This window comes from Myotis yumanensis, unplaced genomic scaffold (genome assembly GCF_028538775.1).
Source record: "Myotis yumanensis isolate MYYU_CA2020_CCGP unplaced genomic scaffold, mMyoYum1.0.hap1 SCAF_5, whole genome shotgun sequence".
Classification (NCBI taxonomy): Eukaryota; Metazoa; Chordata; class Mammalia; order Chiroptera; family Vespertilionidae; genus Myotis; species Myotis yumanensis.
In genome coordinates, this window is record NW_027223756.1 from 10,634,678 (window position 1) to 10,646,983 (window position 12,306).

Genomic DNA, 12,306 nt, shown 5'->3' on the forward strand with positions numbered 1-12,306 from the left:
AGAGGAAAGAACCTCAAAGGCTGCAGTTTCCCCCCTGCCCCAGGGTTGGAAGGGAAACGAGTGGGACATTCCGCGCCATTTCAACCTGATGTTCCAGAGGATTTTAGCAAAACGTATAAGACATTCTTAGTGAAAGAATTTTTAAAGGCATGAAATATAATCTCTGAATTATCTTCAAAGGAACTGAATCCTGATACAGATAAGAGATGCTTAGCTTCAGTAGTCAAGTGGCCCTTTAAAGACTTTCTATTGTATTCACATGCTGTTCCCACCTCTTCTCTACTTGGGGAATAAAAAATGGGACAAAGATGATAGTTTTTTATTTTGTTTTTTGCATGCATTAGATGTAAGAAGTAAGAGGAGGGCTGAGGTATTCATGAGGATAATGAACTATTGTTGTGGTTGGCAAAACTTACTCAAATATCAAAGATTTCAATGAGACAAAAGTGACTGGGGGTGTATACTATCAAACATTTTACTATTTCACCCCTGTTACTCTGATCCCAGCCTATGTCCCCCTCCCTTTAAATAAGAATCCAGAACCACTATTAAGTATTTTAAAATTACTTTGTTGATTTTTATCTTATTAGAAGAACAAATACACCTTTTCAATACCTGTGATATCTTACCTAAAAAAATAATAATTTATTTTCACATATTTTCAGACCCCATAGCTAAAATTATAAAGTCATATACAAATAAGATGGGAAAAGAGTTGTTCTGTAGTTCACAGGTCACACATATGCCATTGATTAAACTACATTTTGTGGTAAAGTTATGTCAATGCAGCTGAAATTTAAGTATTTACCTCATCTCCAACATAATTGAATCAAATTGGAAGACAATGCATGTGTATTTGTGTTTTAATTAAAAACACAATCTGAAACACAACTGCAGACTATCACCTATGACTTAAAATGCTAATTCTTTCAAAAGAAGAATTTATTTGATGTCCCCCTTTGAAATATAAGAAATGTGCAAAAAAAAAAAAGGAGAAAGATGCCATAGGAAGTCAAACACACATTTGCAAAGCTAATTGAGCAAATTCACTTCCATTTGACATTTTGCTGAAAGAAAAGCTGTCTGGCAGCCGCATAAAAGAACAATGCAAACAAAGGCAGAAAAATACACAGTCTAAATTGATCTGTTGAACCCCAAAGCACTAAGATAGCCTTGTATAAAGTGTGAAATTGAACTGTGAGCAACAGAGAAAATTTTTGTACTAACACTTCCCCAGATCAGAGGAAACTGTAGAGGTCTTCCTATTTTTCTTTTGTTTTCCTCTGTAAGGAACTAACCCAATTGAAGGACAACAAGAATCTTAAATCCCCCAACCCTCATCAGGTTCAACAAATGAAACACACAAATGAGGGTTAAGGAACTTCACCATCAGGAACATTAGGAATGGGGGTGGGGTGGTGATGGGGAATGATAAAGTGCAAGAACAAGTATGAAAGTAATTACTTTTAAAGACATACTAATTCAGTACACTAATTTGCTAGACCTGGCTTATTTCTGAATCTCAAATTTTTGCGAAAATTTCACTTTTGAAGGGAAAATCTAATTCATATTTTGTGTTTCCTAATAATAACTACCCCTGCATCATCTCTCCACAGCCCACTTTCCTCTCAGTCCATTACTGCAACAAAAATGCTCTGAGTAACATATGGGTTGGTTACTGGCATGGAGCACATGTTGTGTTAGGAATGCCAGATCCTCATAGAAAATAAAGAACTTCTTAGAAGCTCTGCATGAGATACCAAAGAGCTGCCAAGTTAGAAGGCCATTCACACTTCCCTTTTGCAAACATCCCCTTGAGACCTTATCAAATTTCAACAAAATATTGAATCCACAGCTGATAGGAACCTGGCTTCAGTTAATGTTGTTAACCTCCTAAAGTACCTTTCAATGTAACCTGTATGTCCTGCAGCTCCTTTCTTGCACCATTGGAAAAATAATGGCCCCTTCCTTTAAAAATGTGGCCTGGAGCATGGACAGGTGCCCGGTGTGCGTATAAAGTTACCTGCCTGTTTTGATACTGGCTTTTTCTTTTATTGCAGTGGTGTTATGGGTGGAAAGGCCACAGCAGGGGTTTTTTCCTTTGAGAAGGTTAAAAGGCTAATTCCAATGTAACCCTGATATTTGGCGGGAGGGGAGGACCTAGCAATCTGAATCTGTGACAGCAAGCCCGGTGTACATTTTTGATAACCAATAATTAAGTCACTGCCTCTTTCCCGGAAACTGGTCTTACAAGACCTGTTACCTAAATACAGAGGCCATAAACTATGAACAATGCACAGTCCCAGAGGGGGGGCGGGGGGGGGGGGGTGCGTGTTATAGCACTGGTGCCAGGCCAGACCATTAGATATGGTCTCAAGACCCCCAACACCTGGGGCCTTTTTTGCAAAGCCTGAGACAGGACCAGAGCATAATCCATATTTGGGGGACAAATACACCAGAAAAATATAAAGGAGAAGCTCCCTGCATGTTACTTTGCTCAGACTTGAGAAATTATTCTGCTGAGTCCGCTGGCGTAATAAAACTGTGTAACTCCATTTCTCTAAAGCATTGCTTGGTTTTTCTCCTGTGTTCTTACAACACCTTCCCCTGGACTGATGAGTTCTTTGGGGTCTGCCTTAATAACGTCCTGTAGAAATATTTTCACCACTGTTGAGAAGAAGTGGGGCTATCTTGTTAAATTAGTGAGGACTTGTGGGGAGGAAGCAGAGCTAGAGATGTTCGCTGGGAAGAAGTGTTTCTGGATCCGGCTTCTCCTTGCCTCCAGCCCAGGTGGCCTGTGTGCTTTTCCTCTTCATCAGTTTTTTTCCATGGAGGTTTTCCCACAGCCTCCCCGCAGGTGGATAGCAACAAGGACACTGTTTCCTGTGGATCCTGTTCCCTCTGTCTGAGTACACCATTCCCCTTTTGAACTTGCCCACGGCAGAGTACATTAAATTCAGAGAGGTCGGTTGACTTAAATGGAGACACACAGGAAACAGGATCCAATGAGGGCAAGGGGAACATTAAAGAAGGACATTAACTCACAACCAGCTGTGTGGCTAGGAGTCATGGTCACACAGTCCTCACCATTCTGCCACCAGGCCTGGATGAGCATAAAAATGACAATTGTACATACGTCATCCCGAAACAAGGAATCCCTTCTGTTCCTAAAATTTCAGTTTGCTTTCCTGACACCCACTCCGCATAAGAGCCTGAACAAGGAGTTCTGGAGGGAATTCCGCTCTTGGTTGAACTGCAGTCTTCTCATGCAGCAAATCCCAGTAGCCAGGAAGCAGTGATTTCATGATTTATTAGCATTCAAACAAACTCTGTACAGATCCTCTCATTCCCAGCTTCATCCTTAGTATTCTGTTCCAACCGCAGTCTTGGACGTGTCTGGGTTTCAGTCTGAATACAGATCCGCATGTGAGGTTCCTAGACCCTCCAGGCTGACCCTATAGGCACTTTTTATTTTTACATGGTCAGCTCTGAATTTTACTGAGCAAAAGTGATAAAATATTAAGCAAATGTAGCCTTAAGAGGGAAGTGGTGGGAACTCAAGAATACATAAGAGAGATAGAAACTTCCTTACACACTATGAAAGAAAAACATTTATCAAAATCATTTTTATTCAGGAAAATGGAATGCTGAGCACCAACTGTGTGCTAGACTTTGCTGAGCATTAAGTTATATTTCTAAATTATAAATCAAATGCTCATTAACCATTTCCATTCAAATGAGAATTCTGCACCCTGGAAAAATTGATTTTTTTTAAGGTCACTCAACTAATAGAGCATCAGAGTCAAAACTGAAACCAAATCTCCTTATTCCCCATCCAATTTCCTTTCAACTCCACCCAACTCCTTACATCTCACTGTCTAATTTCAAAGTCCAGGTTTCAGAGAGTCCAAGGATCCAACACTAAAGCTTCCATTTTGGTACCATGTCTCAGCTGCACTGTCAGATTCTCAGGGGAATTATAAATCTCCCCAAGTGCCTAACCAATTACCTTTTCTCCCACTCACTTTCAATACGCGGTCTTTGGAGAAAACATTTGCACTACATTACTTGGATCATATATATGAAATCACAATTTCTCTCCCAGTCAATCCAGCCTACTTTCCTAATTATTGTCCTTTCAGATGATGGATAATTCTTTTTTTTTTCCATCTAGCAAGATATTTCACTCAAGCATTTTTCCTCCTGACCTTTATCTTATTATAGCTTCCATTTTGCTTTGTTCCTCGCCCTGCCCCTCAAATTTAAACGGAAGTTCCATTAGAAAATATTTCAAAAAGAGCCATTTAAAAAGCTATTGTCTTTGCTCTTTAGGCCTTCATCTAGATTTTTATAAAATATGTTTTTATTGACTTCAGAGAGGAAGGGAGAGGGCGAGAAAGAAACATCAATGATGAGAGAGAATCATTGATTGGTTGCCTCCTGCATGCCCCCTCCTGGGGACCAAGTTCACAACCTAGGCATGTGCCCTTGACTGGAAATGAACCCAGGGCCCTTCAGTTCACAGGCAGATGCTCTATCCAATGAGCCAAACCAGGTAGGGCTAGATTTGTGGTTATTCCTCCATGAAGACAGGGACAGTCTACCTGCCCATAGTTCTTTATAGGCTCCTTTTCTACAATAAGGGTTTATTTTCTGAAGATTGCAACTGATCTGTAGATGCATTTTTAAAGTATTGGTTTGAGAAAGAGATAGACAGATAATTTAAAAATTAAATAGATGGATAATACATGAATAGATAAAAAAAATCTGTGATATTTACTATATAATCTGCTCCATTGTTGTTTTTTTAATTTTAAAATACTACCCATTTGTAAACATTTGGCATATTCATTTTTATTTCAAATACAATTGTTAACATAGAATATATATTTCTATAAGTTATCTTCTCTTCCAAATAACCAAATTATCTAAAATTCATTGTTCTCTAGGAAACATTTAGAATTTTAAAATTAGCAGTATTTAATCTTTCTACAGTTATAAATCTAGTAATTCCCACCTATAGAAATATAAGAAAATCCATATAAACATATGAAAGGATTTTCTAGAAGAATATCACAACTATGTACTAGCAAATAATTGAAAAATAAATTTCTGACAGTAGAGGATCAAATAAATATATTATGGTATCTTTTATAAAATGGCATATTATGCAGCTACTTAAAATTGTGTAATAGAAAACTGAAAATATGCTCTTGATTTACTTGTGAATGAAATAAAACAGAACCACAAAACAGCAAGAACATCAATATGTCATTTTTGTAAAAGAGTATATTGATAGACAAAAGACAAAGGATATCCATCAACATGGTGTTTTGTTTTTAAGAGTCTATCTGTCAATATTTTGGTGCATCTTGAAATCTAGCAAATAATGCAGGCCCAAGGAAGAGAAGATTATGAGTCTCATGAAATTTGCGTTTTAAGAGTTTATTCCTCAATATGCTCTCTTCCTTATCTTCCTATTTCCTTCCACATCTTAAAATGCCATACATTCATGGTATTTTCTTTCACTTAATGTAACTGATTTTGCCAAAATAAAAAATACTACTTCTATAACATTATATCATGTTAGCCATTTATCTCTTAACTAGAGGCCCAGTGCATGAAATTCGTGCACTGGGCGGGGGAAGGGTCCCTCAGCCCGGCCTGTGCCTTCTCGCAGTCCAGGACCCCTTGGGGGATGTAGCAGTGCACCAAGTGGCAGGCGGCCAGAAAGGAGCCCAAATCGGGGCTCGGCGCCACACTGCTCACACTCATCTTGGCCTGCTGCTCCTGCTGCCGTGGAGTCAGGAGAGGCTCCCACCTTGGCAGCTGCGCTCGCCAGCCATGAGCCCAGCTTCTGGCTAAATGGCGCTCCCCCTGTGGGAGCACACTGACCGGCATTGAGTGTCTGCCCCCTGGTGGTCAGTGCACATCATAGAGACTGGTTGTTCTGGTCATCCTGCCTTAAGGGCCACTTAGGCTTTTATGATATAGATGAGACTGAGTTCACCAGGGTGTTTTCAAAGAAAGGATCAAAGGAGAGGAAGGCAGAGGGGGTCCAAGTAAATGGGGTACATGCCATCTGAATCTCTTTATCTCTCTATCTCTCTGAACATTACTTTGCTGAATAGTAATAAGGAGATGAGACAAAATCATCTCAAAAAGCCTATCTTGCACAGGCATTCTATGGCTATGATGGGAAAAAATAAATAGAAATAAAACAAACAAACAAACATTAAAAACAATGGCAGCCCAGGACAATCTCTTACATACAGCCCAGTTTTATTTTAATCTCCAAACATGTCTGTCCACCCAAATATTCTGAAGAACTTGTTAAAGTTTCACTTGGCCCTCCTTTTTTATGTAAATGCCTGTGCTTTGAAAACCCCAAGTGTCTTTGATACAGTAAGAGTGTGAACCCGTTTTGAGAACCATCCGTCAAGGCCAAGATGTTCTAATCATATTTCTTGCTTAGAATTAGACAGATACATAGAATAACATATAAAGCATTTGATAAGCTTCTGGCTTCTGGATTAATGTTTCTTACCCCTCTGTCTAAGAAAGCTAGCAATGCTATTTTGACTATCAATACAGATACTTTGCCACCATGTTTTAAAAATATACTCATAGCCATTTCTCACTAAACATTTTCCACTAAGAGGTCACAGGGTTAAAAGACTTTGTTAATTTGATAAGACACTGAATTACTTAGTATTATATCTGTTGAAAATAGCTTTTAATGACCATCACACATAGAAGAAATCAATGATTTCATCAGCTTTATAGGGCTATTGTTCCTGGGTTCAATTTATGATGTGGAGCTACAAGGGTGCCAATGGAAATGACTTTAAACACTTCAAACGAATTCAATTTTAGTTTCTGATTCAAAATTCAGTAGATACACTTTAAGAAGTAATAGAAAATATACATAAAAATTGTGTAAGGGAAAATAATCTGAAATACAGTGACAATAGGGAAATCTAGTCTGGAAATTAAAATCTAGGGCATTAAAAAGGCAAATCTCTCAGAACAAGCCTCTATTTCCATTTGGGGACATTGCCTTTAAAGTAAAATTTCTGATTTCACATCTGCCATACACATACACACCTCAAACTTGCAATGACTTTTCTGATTGGTAGCTTGGGAGTAGGGATTACTTATGCCAGTTTCAGAACATTCTCAGTTTTGATTTTTGGTTTTTTTTTTGTTCGTTCGTTTGTTTTTAGACATACCTACTATAGAGAACATACACTCTGGTTTGCTCTCTCACCTATACGAAATCCCAACACAGCAGGCTCTGGTATGAGGTGAGGGAGTGGGTTGGTATATCTAATTGAGGGGAGAATTATCAAGCCCATATGAACTCACATATAGCCACATCCTCCGATTTCTCAGTCTTCCAGTCTTATCAATAATAAGGTTGATATGTTGATGTTAGTCTCTCTGAATTATATGATTATTCTAAGTTGGAGCTAAAGGGGAAGAGGAAGTTGCTGTGCATGAACCCTATAAAATCCCACCCAGGGAATCCATGGAGGGTCCTCTTCAGTTTACATAGAAAACCTCTACTCCAGAAGCCAGAACTGATTTCTCTCATTTCAATTTCCTCATCTCTTTGTAATAGTTGTGTTAAAAGTTGCAGAGATGGTTTAAATTGGTCTAAAAGTTTTGATGGTTATCTTTTGTTTCGTTTTCTGGTAACATCCCTCACCTAGGGGTGGGCATGCACCGTGACAGTGGTATAAAATTATTTCCATAGATTTGCTTGATGGTGAAGCTGGTGAGGAGAGATTTCTTTTTACATCTCAATTTAAATTTCAATTTAAAATATGTGAATCTGGAGGCTTTTTCAAAGTCATATTCCCCATCTCTTGGACAAAGTTATGTTGAAATACAGGACAAGGGTGAAAGACGTGTGGCACCTTGGACTTCTGACGAAACAGGTACACAAACTAGAAAATGCTTTGATTTGGTTAAGCCAATCTGAGTTGAGCTTCTTCTGTGCTTGCAACCAAAAGTCTTGAGTGAAGCAGAAGGCACATAGATTTGTAACAGCTTTTTACAACAGAAGTAATATGTTTATTGCCATGGAAGTTAAGACAATGCAGGAATAGAAAATAATTACTTCAAACTGAGGTCAAAATGTTGATATATATTTTCTATGCTTTTTATAAAACACAAATGCATTCATGCATGCACACAACTAAATGTGTAATGCACTGTTACTATACAAATTATTTTAACCCCTTTTTTTGTTCACTAAACAATTTATCATGAAAAATTACTTGATGGATTATAATTTTTATGTAACAGAACTTACTAAAGAGCAAAGACTGACTCTAAATCCTTCCTTTCTTGTTTCCATCTTTTCTTCCCTTCTTTCCAATACATTTTTTAAATGTTTTTATTTACTTATTTTTTTGAGAGAGAGAGAGGAAGGGAAAGGGATAGAGAGATAGAAAGATGGATGACAGAGAAACATTATCAGTGAGCTGCCTCCTGCACACTCCCTACTGGGGTTCGAACCCACAACCACAGCATGTACCCTGACCTGGAATCTAACCAGTGACCTCTTGGTTAATGGGTCTACGCTCAACCACTGAGCAACACTGGCCAGGCTTTCCAGTACATTTTTTATCCTTACCGAGTCCAAGAGTAGTCCTGTGCTCTGGGGACAGAGCAGTGAACATAAAAGGTAGAGTTCCTCCATATATTAATATTTCCTTTTAGTGGATGAGACTAATGCTAAACAAGTAAACAAAATAAATGCAGATAGTATAAACAGCACCAGAGAAACAAACAAGATTGTGTGATAAAAGTAAGAGGAGAGGGGGACCAGACAACATTAAGTTAGGAAAGGGTCTTTTGAAAAGGTCAGAATTGACCTTGAAATTGATGAGAAGAAAGAGCCTGTTATTGAATATTGGGATGGGAGTTTTCCAGATAGAAGGAATAGCTAGTGTCTGGGCCCGAAAGTAGGGATGATTGGTGGGTCTGAGAATAAAAGTAAGAGGAGTGGCCTCAAGTAAAATGGGTGGAGGAAGCAATATATTAGGTTAAAAAAAAAAAGAAAGAAAAGAAACAGTTTGGGGCCAGAATACACAGGGCTTCAGAGGCCATGTAAAGAAATCTGAATTTTATTCTAAGTGATACAAAACATGACGTTTTAAAAAGAGGAGTGATGCAATCTGTTTAGGAAGCTTAATTTATTGGAGACACCTGTGGCTTGCATCATGCTGGTGACAGTTGAAATGCAGAAGAGTAGATGGATTTGTGTGCACGTTTGAGGTACAATCAATAAGACTTGCAATAGGTATGGAGAGATGAACATCTCCAACTTCCACCCCTCCCTATAAATTGAATAAGTGGCATGAAATTATTCTTGTGCTTCCTCCCCTGGTCTCTGTCCTGTTTCCACAAATAGCACATGCATTTGAATAGCACTCTGATCCATAGAAAATTCAGAGGAGGTCACTTGTTTACTTTTTCCTATTGACTACTGTTTAGTTCCTGGAAAATTACAGGGAGGGAAGGAGAAATGACGGGTGAAGTTAAACTCCTCTGCAGAGAGTGTGGAGAGCTGGCTCAGTGGGCTCAGCAGCTGGTTCAAACGTTTTGGATCGCTGGACGCAGAGGCTCAGATCTCAGCAGGACTCACTCGACCATTCATCCTTCCAAGATAGATAAATTGAGTGTTGCACAATTTAGAATGTGTGTGTCTTTCAGATAATGCCTTAAAAAGCAAATTCTGTGTGAACATGAAAGACCACAGAGCACTATAGAGGAGTAGGTAGGGGCCACCCCTGTGTCCTTGGCCTAAATTTCCTCCCTCGGTAATGCAGTAGTGTGAACGATTTCAGATACCAGTATTCTAGTGTTGCTAAATCCATGCAGTTTGCCTGGGTCTTAGGAATCCTTCAGAATGAAATGAGCTTTATTAACCCAAAGCTGTTTTGATTTACTAAGAGTCCCTTCCAAGTTGACTCTGGCTTCTCTGGGCTGTTTAATGATGTCCCCATCACACAGACTCCAGCCCTCTCAGACTGGAACAAACACATTCGGTAGGTGAAAGGTAGCTTGATCTTTCCTATAGGAGGTCTGCAGTCAAGGGAAGTTCCACCGCTAAGGGCTCCCTGTCCTGAAGATAACCCAGCAGAAGGCACTGAACTATGAGGAAAAGGACATCATGAGCGAATGAAGGGCAGGAAATCCAGACACAGTCATTAGATGGCTGTACCTTTAATGTTTTCTTTTGCAGGATACCAGACTGTAGTGAGTATGCCAGGTCTCAGATATTCTATTCTACACTGAAGTCTTGGTCACTTATTTGACCATAAGAGCTCATGAATGCCTTTTTAAGGCCTCGTACATATAAACCTTTCAACAGTATGTTATATATTATTAATATTACAGAGAAATTTTATTTATTCAATAGTGATATAATGGTTACATGAATATACAGCCATTCCTCAGTTCCCCACCTCCAACCTCCACTCTATTCCTTGTTATCTACTGAGGTGTTCTTCTCTAGCAAATGAGTCAAGTGAAACCAAAGAAATGTGGAGTCAATTTTTTTTAAAAAAATTTACTTTTGAGTTCCAAAAGAGGAAGTTCAAGTGTGAGGCCAAAAGACTTGGAGAAATATTGATCCTGATAGAACAAGTTCTTTCTGCTCTTCGGAGTCTCAGTAAAATTGACAGACCTAATGAAAGGAGCAGGAGGTGCGACGGACCGATAATAACCAAGAAGATGAACCAGGGGTTCCTGGAACATTTGTACAAAGTGGGGCCAGCATCCAGAAGTGTCTCAGCTTTCTCTTGAGAAGCACTGAAGAACCACACAGGAAGTGAACCGGTCTTTCAGACTAACACAGAACTCACTCATTCTATTAGATTTTATTGGGTGCCTATTGTGCTGTCAAACATCTTGTCAAGGGATTTTACTTTTAAAGCATATGGATGTAGAACTAGCTCTGAAGGAGTTTAAAGTTGAGTGAGGAGACAAATATAAAAACTATAATACAGAGTAAAAGCATCTGGGAGGTCTGAGAGGTTATAATTCATTTGAGGAAGGTGGTTATCTGAGACAAAATTTTATTTGGCAGGTCTCTCTTTAGACACCGTAGACTCACCTGTACACAAATTTTGCTTATCAAAAAAATATATAAATAAAACCTCTTTCAGGGTGGAAGTAAGGTCATTTCTCACCCGTGTTTCCTCCCTAGGAAAATAGAGGAATAGAAACAAGTAAACTTTGTATGATCATGGAACATACATGAAAGGTATTTCAGTAAGAAAGAATATGCTTTTTTAAAGACCACCAACAATTTAGAAAACATGATTTTTCTTTCCTTGTAATTCAAGTGAAATTTTATGGGTCACATGTGAATGAAAACCACCACATTAAGCATTCTTTTTGGGTGTTCTGGGATCAAAATTTCAAACATGCCTGTGGGATTTCTTCACCCCCAGTATTCAGTTACTCTGCTGGTGTCGAAGAATTCAACTTACTTCCCATACCATCTACCCAGACAGAGCATTAGAGCTTACAGATTAAAGTTCAGTCCTAGGCTAACCCAAATCCCCTTCCCATTTCAGACACCAGTCACAAGTCCCATTGTGACCTGTGCTTCTGAACTATTGGCTGTAAACCAGAGATTCCCATAACCCTCTCCTTAGGTTCCAGTAATTTGCTAGGGTGGCTCACAGAACTCAGAGAAACATTTTTAGTTACTAGATTATCAGTTTATTAGAAAAGGGTAGAGCTCCGAACAGCAGGCTGGATTTGATGTACTAGTATAAGGGCAAGGCATGGGGAGGGGTCTCGGAGCTTCCTGCCCGCACCATACTTCCAGCACCTCCATGTGTTCACCAGCCCAGAAGCTCTCACAACTCTGCCCTTTTAATTCTATGGAGGCTTCATTACAGAGACGTGATTGATGCAGTCATTGACCACTGGTGGTTGATTCAACCTCTGGCCCCCTTCCCCTCCCTGGAGGTGGGACTGAAAATTCCAATTGTCTAATCACTTGGTTGGCTCCATTGGCAACCAGCCCCTATCCTTAGATACTTTCCAAAAGGCCACCTCATTAACATAGCAAAAGACTCCTTTATCACTCTCAACACTTAAAGCTTGATTTGCTTGGCTAGCCCCAACTCAAATTCGAGGCATTCTAATAGACTATGTGTTTACTATTATTATTGTTATTGTTGCTGTTGTTTTGCATCCAGAAGATCTTGGGCTAGCCTTTGCCAGTGGCCATCCCCTTTTAAATGCAATGTGTTGGGGGAAGTCACAGACTGTAGA